Source organism: Felis catus, chromosome A3, assembly GCF_018350175.1.
Source record: "Felis catus isolate Fca126 chromosome A3, F.catus_Fca126_mat1.0, whole genome shotgun sequence".
In the NCBI taxonomy this organism is placed as follows: Eukaryota; Metazoa; Chordata; class Mammalia; order Carnivora; family Felidae; genus Felis; species Felis catus.
In genome coordinates, this window is record NC_058370.1 from 100,808,002 (window position 1) to 100,828,630 (window position 20,629).

General features: G+C 44.1%; 1 long non-coding RNA gene across 1 annotated transcript; it reads right to left on the minus strand.

The window, feature by feature from the left end:
* Nucleotides 1-1,503: 1,503 nt before the first annotated feature.
* Nucleotides 1,504-18,974, minus strand: LOC109498617. Its single transcript, XR_002155450.3, has 2 exons — nucleotides 18,612-18,974; nucleotides 1,504-1,913 (listed from the first exon to the last, which is right to left on the minus strand). It is a non-coding gene; the product is annotated as an uncharacterized LOC109498617 (long non-coding RNA).
* Between the last annotated feature and the right edge of the window lie 1,655 nt (nucleotides 18,975-20,629).

A 20,629-nucleotide genomic window follows, 5' to 3' on the forward strand; every position in this document is an offset into this window, starting at 1 on the left:
TTTCAAGTGCAAAGGACCACTTGGATGGGGAAGAGGATTCCTGTTTGGGACACAAAGTTGGAATTAAGAGAAAACTCTGAAGCTTCTCTGATTAAAGCTTCTGTGTCAAGAATCAGTGGTTCTGTGACAGGTACCTCCCTAGGGAAAAGTGCACCTTGGAAGTCTTCCCACACCTGGGCTAATCTGAGCATTACAGAAGCACATTTGGAGGGAATAGTGCGAAAGATGGGTGCGAGCTAGCTTAGCGGTTCTCAAAATGTGGTCCCTGACCAGCTGCTGTAACATCACCTGGAAACGTGTTATAAATGCAGATTTAGGATCCCCTCCCCCAGACCCATGGCATTAGAAAGTCTATGGGTGGGGCCCAGGAATCTGCATTTTAACAAGCCCTTCTCTCCCAGCACCCCTTACCTCCACCCTCTCTACCCCCACCTTGGGATTCCGATGTAACCTTAAGTTTGAGAACCACTTGTCTGAGGTCATCTTTTTCTGGTTGTTTTTGTCCTCTGCCTGTTTATCACTTAGTATCACTTCTGTTACTGGCACTGTAACAATACAGCATTGGTTAATGAGGCACTAGTGATTTAACACAAAAATGAAGAAAACATGGTACCTTCTTAGTAGAATGCACAATCTAATGGGAAACTTGACTGTAACCCAGACAAACTGTGATCTGCTCTGTAGCCAAGGGATAAACACGATAGGGGAACAGAGGAGAGAGGGGATTCATTCCTACCGATAAGTTCAGAGAAAGCATTACTGAGACATGTGATCTGGATCTTGAAGGATGTGTGTGATTTCCAGCAAGCAGAGGAGGAGGAATTTCTTATGACTCAATAGCAGTTCAGATACCCTTCAACTGAGTTTTTGTTTTTGTTTTTAATGCTCAACAGAGCAGAATAGCTATTATCCTTGGTGTCTCTTGTATACCCAACAAGTCAGGGAGCCTCATTTGCTGGTAGCTCTGCATACAGACAGGAAAGGGAAAATAAATGATCTTCATTAGTTTACAAGGTTAGTAATCACATAGGGTCATGGCTGGGGACTGTTAACCCAGATGCCACTGGTTTTGTGTAGAGAAGCAATATGCAGAGATAATTACCTGGTGACAGCCAGAATGCATCGTTGTGCAAAGAGGATTAGATGCCTGAATTGGAGAGAGGGGAACAGAGAGACATCAACAGAGAGAAGGAGAGAAGAAATGGAGACGTAATTGACTGAACTGGTGGCTGCTGCATAGACGCCATCAGAAAAGATAAGCAATAGTTCAGTAGTGGCTACACTGAATTCAATGTCAATAAGGCTTTCAACCTGAAAGCTCCAAAGGAAATTTAAGTCAGAGTTTCAATTATTTAATACTGCAACATAGGCTATTTGGGGCTGGCAGAGCTGAGATCCGAGTTGGCTTGAGGGATTAGGCTGCATCACCCATGAGAGAGATGAGGACAGTCTCGCCCCTGGATCATTCAGGGTCCAATCAGAAAAGAGAAACCACACAGCAAGTTGAACAGGGAAGGTTTAATATAACAAATTATTAACTGCAATAGTGGATTGGAGTAACAAGGGGTTGGCTGGAGGGAAGCAAAGGAACTCTAAAGAATGTGGAAACAGTGGATACAGGGAGAAGCTGCTGGCCCTAGGGCTGCCTGGTGCACAGGATGGCAGGGTTGCTGAGATGCTGCAGCAGCAGAACTTGCCAGGAATCAACCCCCTAGGATGCTAGGGAAAGCTCCTGGAGAGGAATCAGATCTTGAAGCTGATCTTGAAGGAAGCAGATCTTGAAGCTGCACATGGGGAGGTGTCACCGGAGGTGCTCTGCTACAAAACTGCCAGTGGTGTGGGGCCAGCAGAAGTTGCCAGGCTCCCAGTGCTGCAAGAGCCTGGGGCTGGAGAGGCTGTTCTGCTGCGGGAACCTGTCGAACAAGAACACGGGACCCAGAAGCAAAATTCTTTCCTTCTGCGATGTCTCTCTAGAGCCCTCTACTGATCAAGCTTTAATGCCAGTTGGGAAGGGAAAAATGTTTCAAAGTCTCACCCCCATTTTCACAGAGCAGTCAAAAAGGGTGAATCTGGAGCTGAAAAGCAAGAAATTGATAACCAGCACACTCTAGAATTATTTCAGAATATTCAAGATACTGAAAAATGGCATCCTTTGATTTGAATGAGGCTCACATTACATGTAGGAAACAATCTAAACTGTCTACAGTTGGAGTTATGGCGGGTGGAGACTTGCCTGATGAGCCCCTGGCCACATGTGCATCAAAAACTGTTTAGAAAGTCCTGCTCTTTGAGGTAGGATTTCTACTCCTAAAGACCCATGATAAGTGGATGCAAACAAATGATCATTGCTGTGCTGTTTATAACAGGAGAAAAAAGTGCTTAAAAGTCCGACAAGAGGATGGTTAAATGAATTATGGTGACTTTACAAGATGGAATATCATATGATCATGAAAAATGCTATTTTAAAGCAATTAACAGGGTGCCTGGTTGGCTCAGTCAGTTCAGCCTCTGACTCTTGATTTTGGCTTAGGTCATGGTCCCAAGGTTGTGGGATCTAGCCCTGTGTTGGGCTCTGTGCTGAGCGTGGAACCTGCTTGGGATTCTCTCTCTCTCCTTCTGCCCCTCCCCACTCATGAACGTGTTCTCTCTCTCTCCCTAAAGTCAAAACAAAACAAACCAAGGAATTGTAAAATTCTCAGGATATAATGTACAAAGGGGAAAAGACCAAAATAATGTATCTATAGAATATTCTCAATTATGTTAAGATAAAAAGAGTGTGTGTGTATATGTAATGAAACAGAAGGAAATTATAATAGTGCTTATCTCTGAATAGTTATTAATTTTTCTTTTCTTCTTCATATTTATCTATACTTTCCATGTTTCCTAGACTGAACATGTGTCACTTTTATAATTAAAATAAAATATACGGAGGCACCTGGGTGGCTCAATTGGTTAAGTGTCCGACTCTTGATTTCAGCTCAGGTCATCATCTCATGGTTCGTGAGTTCAAGCCCCGAGTCTGACTCTGTGCTGACAATGTGGAGCCTGCTTGGGATTCTCTCCCTCCCTCCCTCTCTGCCCCTCATCAGCGCTCTCTCTCTCTCTCTCTCTCTCTTAAAATAAATAAATAAGCTTAAAAAAAAGAAAGCATAAAAATAAAATGTATGATAAATTTTGAGGAATATACATCTCTCCAGCTTTCAGTAGCTGGAGGGAAGCTTCACAATTCCTTCTGGGAGCTTAACTTCAAGATCTGATTCCTCTCCAGGAGCACAGACATTTAACTGCCTATTTACAGCTCCAGTGGGGATGCAGCTAGGGGTCCACTACCGCCTTTCTCATTTCCTCTTTGTCTCTCTCTTGAATATTTCCTCTCTTTGTGCAAGAGGAGAGAGAGAACAAAAACATGCAGCAGTGTGATAACATGGTCTTAGTAAACTCTGCCTCTGACAGCAGGCAGCAGGGCATCCCACAGTTTGTTTACAGACTGTAGAACCCCCTTCTGTCCTCCCCCCAAACCCCTCTTTCTGTCCTGGTTATGTACCAGTTCACTTGTCTCTGTTTCCTCTGAAGCAATCACTGGAATAAGATGACATGACTTTTTCTTAGATTTTCACTTGCCAGATCCACATTCCAGAATCCTGAGTGGTGTTGTAATTGTTTTTTAAATAGAACTCAGTTATGGTAAAGAAATGCATGCTACATAACAATAAAATCTAATGTTCATTTCAAATAAAAAGGTATATTAATCAATATCCATTTGCATAGCTTCCTGTATAATAAAAGGAATTGCATTTTCATAAGATACTTCAGTAAATCACTGTGTGGCCAGCGCCTTCCTCTTCTTGTGAGTCTGAAGAAAGTCCAGCAATTTAATGACCGATACCACTTAGGAAATAATGGGAAAGCCATGGAGAGAGGTGTTTTAAACTATTAACCAATATGCCCCCCACCCCTGCACACACTCAAGGGGAGATGGAGATTCCCTTTGGCCTATGGAACAGAGGCACCGGGAGAGAAGCAAGAGAACTGAGACTGGTGGGAGTCTCAGAGGAGAGGGTATCATTTCCCACCAAGGTTAGATCCAAATGAGTGGAAAATAATAGTCTAACTGTCCAGGGGAGATCTGAGAGCAGAGGAGCTCTGTTCTACCTTTCCCTCCAAAACTCTGGTACCTCACAGGAATTTCTCATGCTCTCATGCAGTGGGAGCCATAGAGTAAAAATGGGGCATTGGGGTGCCAGGGACATAGAGGTCCTGGGACAACCTCACCTAACTTCCCATGGTTCAAATGGGGGAACAGCCAGCCACATCTTCCTGAGCCCCTCTCCTCCAGAGAGTACAGAAGTTAAATAAAAAGAGAGAAATGCTAACCTGCATGGTCTTTTGGTCATAAGAAGGGAATGTTGCTGTAGAAAGTGGTGTGAGCTCTATGGCTACAGCCGTATGAAGACCGGGCCAAGAGCCTCGCTTTAGTGGATACTGTGGTGCTCCCCCATATTTCCTGTCTATGGGATGCACCTCCCTCCCAAATGCTGGGGATACTGGTGGCTGGTCATTCTGCAATGGGAATTTCCCTGGCTGTGGGAAACTGCCCTCTGTGCGGGAGCAGACCGTAGCTAGAGACCGGCTGATGCAGGAATCCAAAGGTCAGACTCCCTTGCTTCAATTTGGAATAATTCTGAAGGATCATTCCAGCTCCAGAACTCCTCCTAGGATGTGCTAAGGCCTCAGCTGCAACCACATTACAGGCTGGCTTCTTTGTCTGTCTGTCCTACCTTCCCCATTCCTTTACAGATGCACTTCCCACAAATACTTTCCAAAAAACCCTTTGTGTGGGTAGACAGTTGCAGCTCTCCATGTCAGAATGGGAATTTATTCTAGGGTAATTGGTGCTGGGGGTGGTCCTAGGAAGCTGACTCTAAAAAGGAATCTGGCAGGGGTGGGTGCCTGGATGGCTCCATTGGTTAAGCATCCGACTTCAGCTCAGGTCATGATCTCTCAGTTTGAGGGTTCAAGCCCTACATCGGGCCCTGCACTGACAACTCAGAGCCTGGAGCCTGCTTTGAATTCTGTGTCTCCCTCTCTCTCTCTCTCCCTCCCCTGCTCATGCGTTTGTGCACGCTTTCTCTCTCTCTCAAAAATAAACACTTTAAAAAAATAAAAAGGAATCTGGGAAGTGAATCATTTGTTGGCTAGCTGGCAGCGAGGACCTCAGTACTAGTGGTTGGTGGAATACAGATAGTCCCTGGCATGCTGTAGCCACGCAACTGTTAAAATTTTCACCAGTGGTGATCTGGGATGCAATGCCAATAGAAGAGAATACACCAGCAGATCCAATGAACCCAGCACTGGAGGGAGAGGGTGACTGGAAGGACTATGGAATTGGATGACTCTTGCCGAGAGCATTGAAGTTATTGAAGAGAGAAAACGGCCAGCACAGGGGGTCACTCACCAACTCAAGGTGAAATGTGAAAGCCAGGGGGCCTCCTTGGCAGTATTTAAGGAGACTCTAATCTCCTGCAGCCAGAGGGCAGACAGAACAGAAGACCAGACTCCAGCTGTGGACTTAATTGTAATCACGGAGCATCAGAGGATACTGGATTCTCAGCCCCCATGGCCTTCTGTATGGCCTCCCACAGTGAGGGGCCTGCCAGGGCAGTATCGGATTCTGAGACTCACGATGGGGATATCTGGGTAGATGCAGGTGAGAACTTCGAATGCTCGGATTCCCCCAAATGCTTTGCAGAAGTAGCAGTGAACTTTGGCTTAGCCCTTTAGAGTTCAGTTGAGCAAGAATTTTCACGAACAACATCCCGATGCTACTTGTCCCTGAAAATACCCAATGAGATGGGCAAGGCTGGTATTATTTCTCCCATCCTTCAAAGGAGGGGATCGAGGTTCGGAGTAAGAGATTGAAAGAATGACTCTAACCTGGGACTCTGACACCTACTCTAGTGTTTTTCTCGTGAGGAAGGCAGAGTCAGGCTAAGTGGCCATCAATACAGTTGCTTCTGCAACGACACTACACGTCCCAGGCCATTTGCCCTTGGGTTGGCGCCTTGTGACTGAGTTCTCGACAATGGACTATAGACTATTGCCACTTTCAGAGCTGCCTGCCCGGCCTAAAATACCACCTCTGTGCCATCTCAACTTTCTCTTCTCTACCTTGGTGACTTTGGCTGCTGGATACCTATGCATTTATTTGTACAGCTCCTCTGTTTGTGATAGGTAACAAGAAATGAAAGCCAGACGTGGTCAGGAAAAATTAGCACATCATAGGAAGGCACGTATGGGAAAAATCACTGCAGTGGTGCAAGCGTGAGAAACACTGCATTGTAACCTTCCACGTTTTGATTTCAAACACACGCGTAATCACTGGGGACAAGCGAAAGAGCAAAGAGCTAAAGGAGCAGGTGAATCTGGGGACTCATGGTGGGAGAACTGCCCTGGAGCATCCTGTTGGAGGCTATAAGGGTGCGTTGGGTGGGATGGAAGGAGCAGAGCAGGCTGGTCCCACTGACCCAGGAATTAACAACCCATGCAGTTAATGTGTCTGTAACTGTTTCCCATCAGGCCTGGCCCCCAGAATCTGAGTGAAGTCTCCCTGAGGGCAGAACACATACCTCTCTCTGTCTATGTCTCCTTGGCTGCGGGCCTGGAGCCACACACTCAGGAGGCCTTCAGGAATACCAGGTGCAGGAATTCTGCAGAAGAGCAGGTAAGGTCTCAGGTATCATCACTCCCTGAGCGCTGATGGGGCCACATGTGGCTGGCAACCCCAGGTAGGCCATCTGCAGAAGTGCATCTGCAGGTAGGTACGGCTGCGGAAAGCTCTGGGAGGCTGGAGTTTCAGTAGCCTGAGGACACCTCTTTCTCTGCAGCCCATGGCTCCTGCTGCTCTTGGTGTGTGGGGGAGGGGTGGGGATAGGGAATTTCACAGAGTGGGTCTAGTGGGGAGAGGCTGGCAGGGCGGCAGTGGCAGGGGGACCACTCATCTCTGCTCTCGGCACCCAGGGCCTCCTGGGCAGCTGCAAGGTGAGGAAATTTGAGAAGAGAAGATTGGGTTTGCTCTCCCCCCTCCGCTCTCTCGTGGCAGAGCTGGGCAAAAAGAGGCAGGATGCCCTCCCCACACACTGTTACATCATCCTCTACATGCAGGCTACGAGACTTGGCTCCCTGGCTCCCTGAGATGCCCATAGGAGTGTGCGATCTAGCGGTGGAGACAGCAGATGAGTCACAATTACACCTTAAGGCAAAGGAAGAAGAACAGAGGCCCCGGGGCAGGGGGAAGGACCAGACACAAGTGCCATCGTTGGGAGGCAGGCCTGTGAGGTGAGGGCCTTGCCAGAATTGACACAGCGAGATCCAGAGAGCAGCGGGAGGAGGGGCTAAAGGAACTCAGCAGCACCTGCAGGACCAACCTGGCTCTCCCCTGGCCTGTTGTCTACTGCAAAAGTGGAAGAATTGTTTCCTTCTTCCCCTTGGACGACACCCCTTTCCATCTTGTCCCTTCCTGGTTTGCCCAGGCGGCCAAGCTGAGGGGTCCTGCCCGACTTGGCTGCTCTTGAGGCAGAGACAGTCTTAAGAGAGGCCTATTTGCTGTCACAGCAGAGGTCACCAAGGGACTATGATGAGGATGCACGAGGGGCAGGGCCTCTGGGAATCAGGCAGGGGACCCCTCCCCAACCCCCCCAAACTGAACAGGAAGGAAGAGGTCTGGGAGCCTTGAGCTTTGGTCACTCTCACTCTGCTCCACGTTCCATGAGGTGGTAGCCAGGCCTCAGGAGGATGACTGAGTATGGGAAAGAGGGAGGCTGAGACTCCAGTAGGGCATTCCCAACCTCAGAAAAGATCCCACAAGTGACCTTCAAACCAAAAGGTACCATATCTGGAAACACTGCAGGCCTGAACAATGAGGATAGTGGCAACTGTTCTACACTGGAGAGTAAGGACCCTTCTCTGATTCTCAGGGCTCCGTACCAGCATTCTGGAGTGCCAGGACACCCCTGTGCGGGGAGCTCAACAGTGCCCTGAGGGATCCTGTAGAAAGGACTAGGTCTTGGAGCCAGAATTAAATTGATTTAAAGAAAATAAATTTAGGGGCACCTGGGTGGCTCAGCTGGCCGAGCATCTGACTCTTGATTTCAGCTCAGGTCATGATCTCATGGTTTGTGAGCTCAAGCCCTGCCTCAGGGCTCTGTGCCGACAGTGCAGAGCCTGCTTGGGATTCTCTCCAACTCTTTCTGCCCCTTCCCAGCTCACTCTTTCTCTCTGTCTCTCGAAATAATAAACAAACAAACAAATAAATAAATAAAATAAACATTAAAAGAAAAAACCTAGGCCTTTAAAAAAAAAAAGAAAAGAAATTTAGCCAGCTGAGACTTATACACACCATTACATTTGTTTGATTATGTAGCTTCCTCTTTCCTACCTCAGCCCTCTTAAAAGTGGATTATCATTTGCATAAGCTAATGTATGTGTAAACACACACACACACACACACACATACACACACACACACACACACACAAGGTTTCCATATAAACCCATCCCCACACACCCACAGCACCCCCTACTCTCCGTATCCTGCACCAGAGTGGTACATTTGTAGCAATTAAAGAAACTATATTGACTCATTATTATCACCCAAAGTCCATAGCTTATATCAGGATTCACCCTCGATGTTGTCCATTCTATAGGTTTTGACAAATGTATAGTGACATGTATCCACTGTTGTAGTATCATACAGAATAGCCTCATGGCCCTAAAAGTCCTCTGTCCTCTGCCTGTTCATCTCTCTCACACTGCTCCCCTGCATCGCATTGCAACCCCTGATCTTTTTACTCTTCCCCTAATTTGGCCTTTCCTGGAACATCATATACTTGGAACTGTACAGAATGCAGCCTTCTCAGACTGGCTTCCTTCACTTAGTAATCTGCATTTAAGGTTCTTCCATATCTTTTCACGGTTTGATAGCTCATCTATTTTAGTGCTAAATAATTTCATTGTCTGAATGAACCACACTTTATTTATCCATTTACCACTGAAAGGCATCTCAGTTGCTTCCAGGTTTTGGCAACTGTGTATAAAGCTGTTATACACATCTACATGCAGGGTTTTGTGTGAATGTAAGTTTTCAGTTCCTTTGGGTAGAAACCTAGGGGTGCTATTGCTGCATTGTATGGTAAGAGTAGGTTTAGTTTTGTAAGAAGCTTCCAAACTGTCTTCCAAAGTGGCTGTACCAGTTTGCATTCCCACCAGCAATGAATGAGAGTTCTGGCTACTCCACATCCTTGTCAACATTTGGCATTGTCAGTGTTCTGGATTTTGTTCATTCTGATAGGTGCATAGTGGTATCTCATTGTTGTTTTAATTTGCAATTCTCTCATGACATGATGTTGAACCTTTCATATGCTTATTTGTCATCTGTATTTCATTGATGATGTGTCTATTCAGGTCTTTGGCCCATTTTTTAATTGGGTTCATTTTCTTAATGTTGAATTTTTAAGAGTTCTTTGTATATTTATTTACCTGAAATATCTTTTGCAAATATTTTCTTCAGTCTGGCTGTCTTCTCATCCCTTGACATTGTCTTTCACAGAACATAAGAACAGAACATTTTCAATTTTGATGAAGTCCAGCTTATTATTTCAATTAGTTCAAATTAGTTTTAATGTATCTTGAGAGTCCTTTTTTGACCTATGTGTTATTTTTTCTCTATTTTTTTTAAATGTAACTCATTGTCAAGTTAGCTAACATACAGTGTATACAGTGTGCTCTTGACTTCAGGAGTAGATTCCCATGATTCATCGCTTACATACAATACCCAGTGTTCATCCCAGCAAGTGCCCTCTTCAATGCCCATCAGTTGATCCATGTGTTATTTAAAAGTGTGTTGTTTAATCTCCAAGTATTTTGTGATTTTCCAGCTATCTTTCTGTTACTGATTTCTAATTCAATTCCATTGTGATCTGAGAGCATTGTATAGATTCTATACTTGTTTTTTAAACTTGTTAAGGTGTGTTTTGGCCCAGAATGTCTATCTTGGTAACTTTAGCACACTTTTTACTTTTTATTATGTGGCAAACATAGTATAATAAGTTATATTTTCATCACTCAACTTCAACAATTGTCAACACATGACCAATCTTATTACGTTACTGATTTCTCACTTTCTGGCCGTTTAATTTGATTCGATTTGATCTAAGTGTTCAATTTAATTTTTAAAGTAGGCTCCACGCTCAACATGGGACTTAAATTCATGACCAAGATAAAGAGTTGCATGCCCTACAAACTTAGCCAGTCAGGTGCACCCCTCACCCCCACCCGGCCATTTTAAAGCAAATTTTAGACATGATGGAAGTTTATCCATATATACTTCCATATATATTATAATGTAGTCATCACCTTTGTTAATGTGATCCTTTGGAGTTCAACAAAATCAGCCCATACTGAGACCTATTGGTATCCTGCTTTTACCCACCCCACTCCATGCCCTTACCCTTGGCCAAAGCTAGATAAATCTAATTTGGCTCTGTGCATTGAGAAGATGCCAGAGGCTGGTGATGTAAACATGCCTTTAGGTAGCTATTTTGGGTGGGTGAGGGACAGTGTTGCAGTTGGGAGTCTGAGTCCAGCTGTCACCACCTGTGAGCCATGTAAACCAGAGCAAGGCATTTAACTTTAGAACAGTGTCTTAGTTTTCCTCTCTGATTAAATGGAGATCATAAGACCTACTTCACCAAATTGTCGTGAAGCTTAACTGAGATAGTAGAAGTGAAAACCATGTTAGTCATTATTATCCTGGTTTATATGGCAACAAAACCATGTTAGGGAAGATTTTCAATTAGCCTTTGGTACAAGAACCTCTTTTGTACACAGGAGAGCCTGTGCCTCTTTAGAGAAGAGAGTCCAAAACACCCCCACCCCCACCCTCCATGAAACCACAAGCTCCCAGGACACTAATTCTCAGAACAAGGCTGAATTTAGACCCTAGTAGAGACTGAGTCTTAAACACGAGATACTAGGCAACCCAAACTATCCATCATGAATTGAGGTATTATCTGATCCACTGAGTCATAAAGTTGGCTTTGTGAAGATATCCAGATGGCAAACAGACACATGAAAAGATGTTCAACGTCACTCATCATCAGGGAAATACAAATCAAAACCACAATGAGATATCACCTCACACCTGTCAGAATGGCTAAAATGAACAACTCAAGAAACAACAGATGTTGGCGAGGATGTGGAAAAAGAGGAACTCTTTTGCACTGTTGGTGGGAATGCAAACTGGTGCAGCCACTCTGGAAAACAGTTATGGAGGTTCCTCAAATAATTAAAAATAGAACTACTCATTGACCCAGAAATACACTACTAGGAATTTATCCAATGTTCATATCCAATGTTCATAGCTGTGATATCAACAATAGTCAAATTGTGGAAAAAGCCCAATGTCCATCAACTGATGAATGGATAAAGAAGATGTGGTATATATATACAATGGAATACTACTCGGTGATGAAAAAAATGAAATTTGTTTTTTCAACAACATGGATGGAACTGGAGAGAATTATGCTAAGCTAAGTGAGTCAGAAAGACAGATACATGATTTCACTCATATGTGGAATTTGGGAAACTCAGATGAACATAGGGGAAGGCAAGGAAAAAATAAGATACCATCGGAGAGGAAGGCAAACTGTAAAGGACTCTCAAATACAGAGAACAAACTGAGCATTGCTGGAAGGGGGGTGGTGGGGTTTAAATAGGTGACAGGCATTAAGGACGGCACTTTTCAGGGTAAGCACTGGGTATCATATGTAAAAGATGAATCACTAGGTTCCACTCCTGAAGCCAAGACTACACTGTATGTTAACTGACTTGAAAATACATTAATTAAAAAAGGGTGTAACTGACATACAATAAACTATATATATTTTAAGCAAAATAATAATAATAATTAAGTTGGCTTTGTTCTCTTGGACTGGCTGCTCACTGGTTGAGGGGATGTAACTGTGGGCAGTCCCAGCTTTACATCTTGGTAGAATGCAACCAGAGAGGAAATAGGGCTGTTTTCCAAGTTCTAATGAGAAAAATCCCACAGAAAAACTCTGTCCAGATCATGTGCCCGTTGCTGGCCCAATCACAATGCCTTAGAAATCAATTCCCAACTTGTGCCACCTACCCTCATTAGTGGCCAGAAGCAGACTCATGGCTGGGGTGCAAGGATAGTTTCCTAGACGAAGGAGGTTGCTGTTATGGGCAGATGATATAAATAATTATATACCACACAGATACATACTAAATTTTGCTATGGAGGCAGTACATGCTTGTGAAATAATTAGTATTTTTTAAATTCTATTTTCATGGTGTCACCAATATATTGTCTTTTACTCAGAACAAGGTATTTGCTTTTTAATATAAATTAGCAAATAACTTAATTCAAACTCTCAGAAAAAAAGTATTTGATCCTGTTATTTTCAGCAAATTACTGTGATTTTACAACTCAGTTCATGTCCATGAGATGAATGTTTGTCATTTACTTTATAGTAAGCTTTATAAAGGGACTTATTAAGCCCTGGCTTAGGGTGAACAAGATTTAAATTGCCCTTCTTGCCTACTCTATGGTACATAGAGCTTCTTTCTTTCTGTGGCCACAAATGCCTATAATTCCCAATATTATGTGAGATTGTCAAGTGAAAAAGTATAGATGGAAGAGAAGACAAAGGAACTCTGCAGGACATTCCCTTCATGGGTGGAGCAAGCAATTGAAGCTAGAGAAAGAAGCAAAGAGGGAGTTAGAGAAGAAGCAGAAACTGGAGAAACCATGACATAGGCATTAAAGAGGAGTTGTGGGAAGGAGAGTAACCTGGAGGCTAGGAAGTCTAAGATCAAGGTAACGGGAGGATTCAGTGTCTGGTGAGAACTTCTTCCTGGTTCATAGATGGCCTTATTCTCCTTATAACCTTACATTGAAGGAACGTAGAGGGAGCTCCCTGGGGCCTTTTCTTATACGAGCACTACTCTCGTTCATGAGGGTTCACTCTCAGGACCTAATTGCCTCCCAAAAGCCTCACTTCCAAATACTATCACAATGGGGATTAGGCTTAAATGTATGAATTGGGGATGGGGTAGGTGCATACCAACATTCAATCTATAGCACACACCATGGCAATGGGCTCCATTATTGGTGATGTTGAGTTATTTGAGTGTGAGGGAGGTCTTTTTGGAAAACACACCGTGCAACTCACCTTGAGATCAGACAGAACGCCCCTCCCCCCGAGTCTAGACCCTGGAGAGACTTTCAAATTGAGCATGTGGCTGACAGGCAATTTTTGAGATCCCCTAACTTAGAACAGCATTTCCCTGCTGAGGGGTTAAAGGTTGAATTAGTTTGCAACTTTTTCAGAGTCCTGCAGCAGCTGTGACTGTGGCCCAGAGGCTGGGGTATTAGGAGTAGGAGACAATGACAGCTATAGTTTGCTGCTAAAAAAGATGTTAGACTAGTCAAGGGCCAACATGTCAAGCCAACATGAGCAGGAGGGTCTGGGATAGCCTGGCTCTTCTTTCCCTACCCATAAGGGTCCGGTTCTCCTGGAAAAGAGTTTTCTGGTCTATGAGACAACTGAGGTTTGGAATCCCTGTCCAAGAAAGCTACACTATGAGCTGGGGCCAGGCTCACAATGGGGTCTGGAGGTAAATGCATGCTGTGCTTTGCAAGTGTTGTGGCCTTCCAGCCACATGGGCACATGCTGCCCCCATGAAGTCCAGGTATGTGTTCAAAAGGCAGTGAACAAAGCAGAGAAGAGAACATCACCTTGAGGAAGCCTCCTTCCTGTCTGAAGAAGCAGTAGCATCTCGACCTGCCAGCAACATGACACAGGGACAGCAGGTCCTCCATCCTGTTCAGGTCATGTGGCAAACCCTACCCCCACCTCCATAGTGTCTGGCAAAATGTTCACGGAAAGGTCAGAAGCTTTCTGTGACATGCTTGGCCCATGAGCAATACTAACTCTGAGACAATAGAAAATATGTATATTAGTCTCTGCCTCTGCTTTCTGGCACAGGGCTCCTAAAACCCTTCTAACTGCCTAAGTGATAAGAACACTAGGAGCATCATTTGTTCCAATATTTGGTCTTTGACCCTGGTTTCTCCAAAATTTCTTGGGATTCCTGGGTGATAGGAATGTCTTTTGTTCTAATGCGATGACTCTTGATGGACTCCTTGTTAGGGACTGGTCACCAGAAAGACCAAGCCACAGTTAGAAGCTTGGAATTTTGGGGGCACCTGGGTGGCTCATTTGGTTGAGCCTGTTATGATCTCATGGTTTGTGGGTTTGAGCCCCACTTCAGGCTCTGTGCTGACAGCTCAGAGCCTGGAGCCTGCTTCAGATTCTGTGTCTCCCTCTTTCTCTGCCCCTCTCCTGCTCATGTTCTGTCTCTCTCTGTCTCAAAAATAAAATAAACATTTTTTAAAGATTAAAAAAAAGAAGTTTGGAATTTTCAGCCCCATTCTCCATCTTCCAGAGAGAGAGAGGGGCTGGAAATGGAGGTAATGATTGATCATGCCTATGTGATTAAGCCTCCATAAAATCTCAAAAATACAGCATTCGGGTTGCTTCCAGATTGGTGAATACATGGAGGTGACAGGAGAATAGTGTGCCTGGAGAGGGCATGGGAGCTCCATGCTCCTTTCCTGGCCCTATGCATCTGTCCTATCTGGACGTTCATCTGTATCCTTTATCATACCCTTTTATAATAAGCTGGTAAATAGTAAGTAAACTATTTCCCCAGTTCTGTGAGCTGCTCTAACAGACTAATGGATCCCCAAAAGGGGGTCATGGGAACCTCTGATTTATAGCCCATTGGTGAGAAGCACAGGTGAGAACTTGGACTAGAGATGGGCATCTGAAGTAGGGTGAGGGCAGTTTTGTGGGACTGAGCCCTCAACCTGTGGGACTCAACACTATCTCCAGGCAGATAGTGTCAGAATGGAGTTAAATTAAAGGACACAGCTGGTGTCACAGAGTACTGCTTGGAGGGGACAAACTTTTACACACACGTCCAGTGTCAGAAGTGCTGTGAGTATGGTAGCTGTGTGAGAGCAAAGGAGACACACAGGAGGAAGAGTGAGATTTTTCTACACACTAACAAACTACAGTGTGTATGGCCCAGTGTGTATTCCAAAACACTTTCCTAGGTTTTCTAACTCAATGCCCATGACAACCTTATAATATCAATGTCATTATTACTACTATATGGATGGAGAAAAGGAGGCTTTTATAGGTCAAGTGACTTGCCCATCTCCAAAAAGCTAAAAATTATCAGAGCTAAAATGCAGACCCTGGTTCCCCTGCCTTATGAAGCTTAGTTAAAATGAGGGGCTTGGGTGAGATCTGGGGCTACGTGTGCGAGGCTGAGTTCCAAGAGCAATTTTTAATTTGCTGCTTTCTTTTTGATGACAATCTCAAAAAAAAAATTCCTAAACCATTTCTAATGACAAATCTTCCTATTTTCTGTGAAAAATCACTGAAGTGTTCATAGAGTAAGACTTTTTAATGTGTTTTTCTCAAACTGGAACAAGGAATCTGTGGGTCCACAAAACTAGTGTCAGGGGTTTCATGAGATATTTTTTGTGTTTAAAGCAGTTGTAAATAGTATTCAAGTATGAGAAATACTGGATCAGATACTTTCAAAGGGAGACTCTGGCTCTAACATCTATTTTATAGATTTACTGTGAAGTAGGAGTTGAGTGACTGGTTAGATTCACTCACCATCTATTCACTCAGTCTTTTGTTTCATTACCCAACGTTAATTGAGTGCCTAGTATGGCTTGGGGCTACAGATGCCAGAAAATAACAGACTCTATTCCTGACTTTGTGGAGCAATGGTCTGTTAAGTGAGCAAGATGTGAGGAAAAAAGGTACCATAAAAATAAAACGATACAGTGACCTGTGCGCCGCAACATTTACAGTGTTTAGTGACGCACAGAAGGTGAGGAATTGCTTGTGTTTTAAGAAGAAGTCATTGTTGGGATGAAAGTCACAGGTAGGTCTACCAGGGGGAGCAAAGGATGAGTGGTGTCAGGGTCACTAGGATGAGGCACTCAGGGGACAAGACTTAAGTCTCCCATGCTCAGGTGTTGAGTCTACATTTGCACGATGACCCTGAGAGGGGGTGCCTCTTTGAATTTTGCATCCTAGTTGCTTCAGTCACCTCACCCTAGGCCTGGCCCAAGTTACATGGTGGAATTCTTTGTGGCCTCCCCAGATCCCCTTTGTTTGAGCAGGACATCCATCCCCTAGCTGCTGTGGAGTCAGCGACTAATAGCTCACGGCAGACCCTCTCTCCAGAGAATTACCTTCAGCCAAATAGAAGTTATATCACTTGTGATATTATGCCTCTTTCCCACTCCTGACCCAAGGGCCCCCCACAATTAACACTTACTGGCTTGGAGATACAAAAAGAGAGAACCTGAAAGAGGGACTTCTGGAGTGGACCCATTTCCAACTGAAGTGGTGAAAATTATTTTTAAAAACCCCAAAGCCTCTGGAAATGGTCCCAAGGGCAGATAGCAACTGAAGAAATGTTTATGCAAGAAAACCTACTAGAATTCAGTATGAATAGCAAGAGTCAGTAGTATTCGAACCTAGGTGCGCTCCCTGCCTCCACCTTCCCAAGTCAGGGAGGTGGAAACCCCACTCCAGACTGGTTTAGCCAAGAACACTGGTTCCTACCCCTCTTTTTCAGCTCCTGGGTAGAGAGCTGCCTCCCTGAGAGAGCTCAGAATTTGTCATCTGGCCCCCAGCTATTTGTCACAGGTAAGTGTGGCTATCTGGTGGGGGCTACCATCTTCCACCCAGCCTGCACTCCTGAAGAGGAAGTTTTGCTTTGGGTGGGAGATCCCAATTGCTCTTGTCCCTGCTTGTAAGCAAGCCAGTGATTTCTTGCCAGGAGAGGTAAGTCAAGGAGAATGAAACCTGGCCATGGAGGACATGCTGTGTCCCTTCCACTGAGTTCAAAGCATTCAAAGTCTAAACGAGTCACAGAGCCAGAGAAGTGCTTTCCCTTATGGGTACACATTCCAGCAGCTCAAGCTCTTCCTGGGCTCTGGAAGCATCCAGTCATCCTGACACCAGCATAAGGTGCAGGTTGAGACCCTAGGACCCAATCCCTCTCTTATTCTCGACTCTTAGCAGGCACTGAGAATTATGAGAGGGAGCCAATTCTCTAATACTTTTTTTTGTTTTTGTTTTTGTTTTGCTTATCAGCATGGCTGGGAAGGCTACTGGCATTTAATGGGCAGGAATAGTCCTATGCATCAAAGAATTATCCCACTCAAAGAGTCAGTTGTATTGAGGAAAACAATACTAAATCTCCTGAATGCTTATTTCTGACCTTGCTTTAATATGTAGCTAAAGATGGATTTGGCAGCACAGTTAGCCCCGTATCTTTTTTTGGTGCCTCAAACCAGGTACTGGATAACATACTGAGCCAATATTCCTGGACCCCCAGCGTGGGTGGGTACGGGTAGGTATTATGTTCTGTCTCCTCCATTCTCAGAATTTGTTTCATGGTCTGACACTGGAATGGAATGTGTGCTCCCGATCACCCTCTCCGACCCAGACCCCAAAGAAAGGAGGACCTTTTGGTCTAGCTCCTGTCACTGACATGAGGTACGCTTCATCCGACCTGCCCCAAGATAGTCCTTCTCTGGCCTCAGTCTATGCAGAGGTCAGCAAGTAATTTCTATAAAAAGCCAGCTGGTACATCTTCAGGCTTTGTGACCCACACCCCCTCTGTCACAACGACTCAACTCTGCCAGTGTAGTACAATGGCAGCAACAGATAGTTCATAAGCAAATGCACATGGCCATATTCCAGTAAAACTTTACTTACGGACACTAAAATTTGAATTTCATGTAATTTTCATGTGTCATAAAAGGTTATCCTTCTCTTGATTTGTTCCAACCATTTAAAAATGTACAGGCCACTCTTAGCTCGTGGGCCACGTGCTTACTGCACGTGTAACCAGGCACTGTCTTTGCACTTCATGTTTGTTCTCGCAACAATGCTTTCAGATAGACACCATTGCTATTCTTGTTCTACAAATGAGAAAACTTAGGCATAGAGATATTGAATCACTCACTTCCTTGTCTTGTTCTGGAGTAGAGCCAGAATTATCCCACAAGTCTGCCTTGGATTCTAACAGGAAGGAGAAATTCACAGGCATAAACATGGGGCCTTGAAGAAATTTCAAATGACGGAAGGATGATCCCTAAGCCCAAAAAGCCTGTGGGAGAGGAAGCAGAGGAAAGGGAAGAAATGGCCAGGAAGGGAGTGGATCTTTAGGTCTTGAAGGAATAGGTACCCTTGTCTTCTTGTCAGCCTCAAAAAGATGCCCGTGTCTTTAGCAGGCACAGAGCAGGAGCATAGCAGAGCCCCGGCTCAGATGACCGATGACCAGAGAGTCACCCTGCACAGCCATCTCTTGGACACAACTTACGGGTGGGGACCCCAGCCACGACTCCAGTTAGAGTCTTTTGCGAGGCCAGAGACGGAATTTAAGGTAAGCTAGAGGAAGTGAACGGACTTAGGTTTCTCACATACCTGTGTTTATGGATTGAACGTCACAGCTCTTTGCTTGCTGAAGACATGTTTCTCAGGAGGATGGGGCCCAGGACGTGAATATCAGCACAGAATGATCCCTGGTGCACTCCCACCATCAGCCTCAATGTGTGGTTCTGGCACTGCCTCCCTGGCTTCATCCTGACACGCTGCTCCCCAAACTCAGTGACAGGGTCTGTTAAATCCGTGCCCCCCAGCAAGCTGTCCATGGCAGAAAGGCATTTGGAGGGGTGATTTGTTTCTCTGATTGCTATTTTTTAAGTCTCTAGACCAGTGTCAAAGGGCATGTGAAATCTATTAAGAGAAACCAGAGAGACAGCTGTAGCCATAGCCAAAAAAGAAGTCTTCCCAGTTTATGTTAAGAGTTTTTGCTGTAGTCTTCAACTCCTCACCAGTTTCCTAATTATGAAAACAGTGAAAAGTAGAGGTTAAGAATAAGTAGGTAAAGCTATTAAGATGAAGTCATCTTTTCAAGCAGGTAAAGGAATCAAATGAAAGGGGAGGAAAAGAGTTATGGTTCAAATGCCTGAAACAAACTCAAACCAGACAAAACCAGAGCTTAAGAACTCATGTGGTAAACGTAATGGCATGATTTAAATATAAAATTATTTTTAAGGAATTTAAGATAATGTAAATATGAGAATGAATATCGACAAAAAAGGACCAAATGACTTTGGGGGCCCCTGGGTGGCTCAGTCAGTTAAGCGTCGGACTCTTGATTTCAGCTCAGGTCGTGATCTCATAGTTTGTGGGATCGAGCCCCGAGTCTGGCTCTGCACTGACAGTGTGGAACCTGCTTTGGATTCTCTGTCTCCCTCTCTCTCTGCCACTCCCCCACTCGTGCTCTCTCTCTCTCTCTCTCTCTCTCTCTCAAAAATAAACATTAAAAAAAATTTTTAAAGGACCAAATGACCTTTAAGATTAAAGAAATAAATCCTAAGCCAATATAGTATGTTCAGATAGCAAAAGAGACTAAAAGAATAGAAATCATGAAATAAAAATAAGGAAGCTAATTTATAAATTAAGTTTTTATTGAACTATAGTTGATATACAATGTTATATTAGTTTCAGGTGTTCAACATAGTGATTCAACATTTATCTACATTACACTATGCTCACCACTGTGTTGTTACTGTCACCATGCAACGTTATTACAATATTATTGACTGTATTTCCTACGTTGTGCTTTTCATCCCTGTGACTTAGTTCTTTTATACGCCTAAATTTGTAGCTCTTAATCCCCTTTCCCTATGTCACTCATTCTCTCACTGCCCTCCCCTCTGGCAAACACTAGTACTAACTCTATATTTATGGGTCTATTTCTGTTTTCTGTTTGTTTTGTTTTTTAGATTCCACATAGAAGTCAAATCATATGGTATTTACCTTTCTCTACCTGACTTCTTTCATTTAAGGTCTATCCATGTGTCACAAATGGCAAGAATTCCTTCCTTTTTTATGGCTGAGTAATATTCCATTGCATATTACCGCATCTTCTTTATCTGTTCTATTGATGGGCACTTGGGTTGCTTTTTTATCTTACCTATTGTAAATCATGCTGCAATAAACATAGGAGTGCATATATCTTCTCAAATTAGTGTTTTTGTATTCTTTGGGTAAATACCCAGAAGTGGAATTTCTGGGTTGTATGGTAGTTCTATTTTTACATTTTTGAGGAACCTCCATACTCTTCTCCACAGTGGCTGCACCGATTTGGATTCCCACCAACAGTGCACAAGGGTTCCCTTTTCTCCACATCCTCTCTAACACTTGTTATTTCTTATCTTTTTGATACTAGCCATTTTGATTGGTGTGAGGTGTTATCTCATCGTGGTTTTGATTTGCATTTCCCTGATGTTGAGTGATGTTGAGCACCTTTTCACGTGTCTGCTGTCCATCTGTATGTCTTCTTTGGAAAAATGCCTATTCAGGTCCTTGCCCATTTTTTTCAATTGAATTGTTTTGGTTTTTAGTGTTGAGTTTTATACTTTTTTTAGATATAT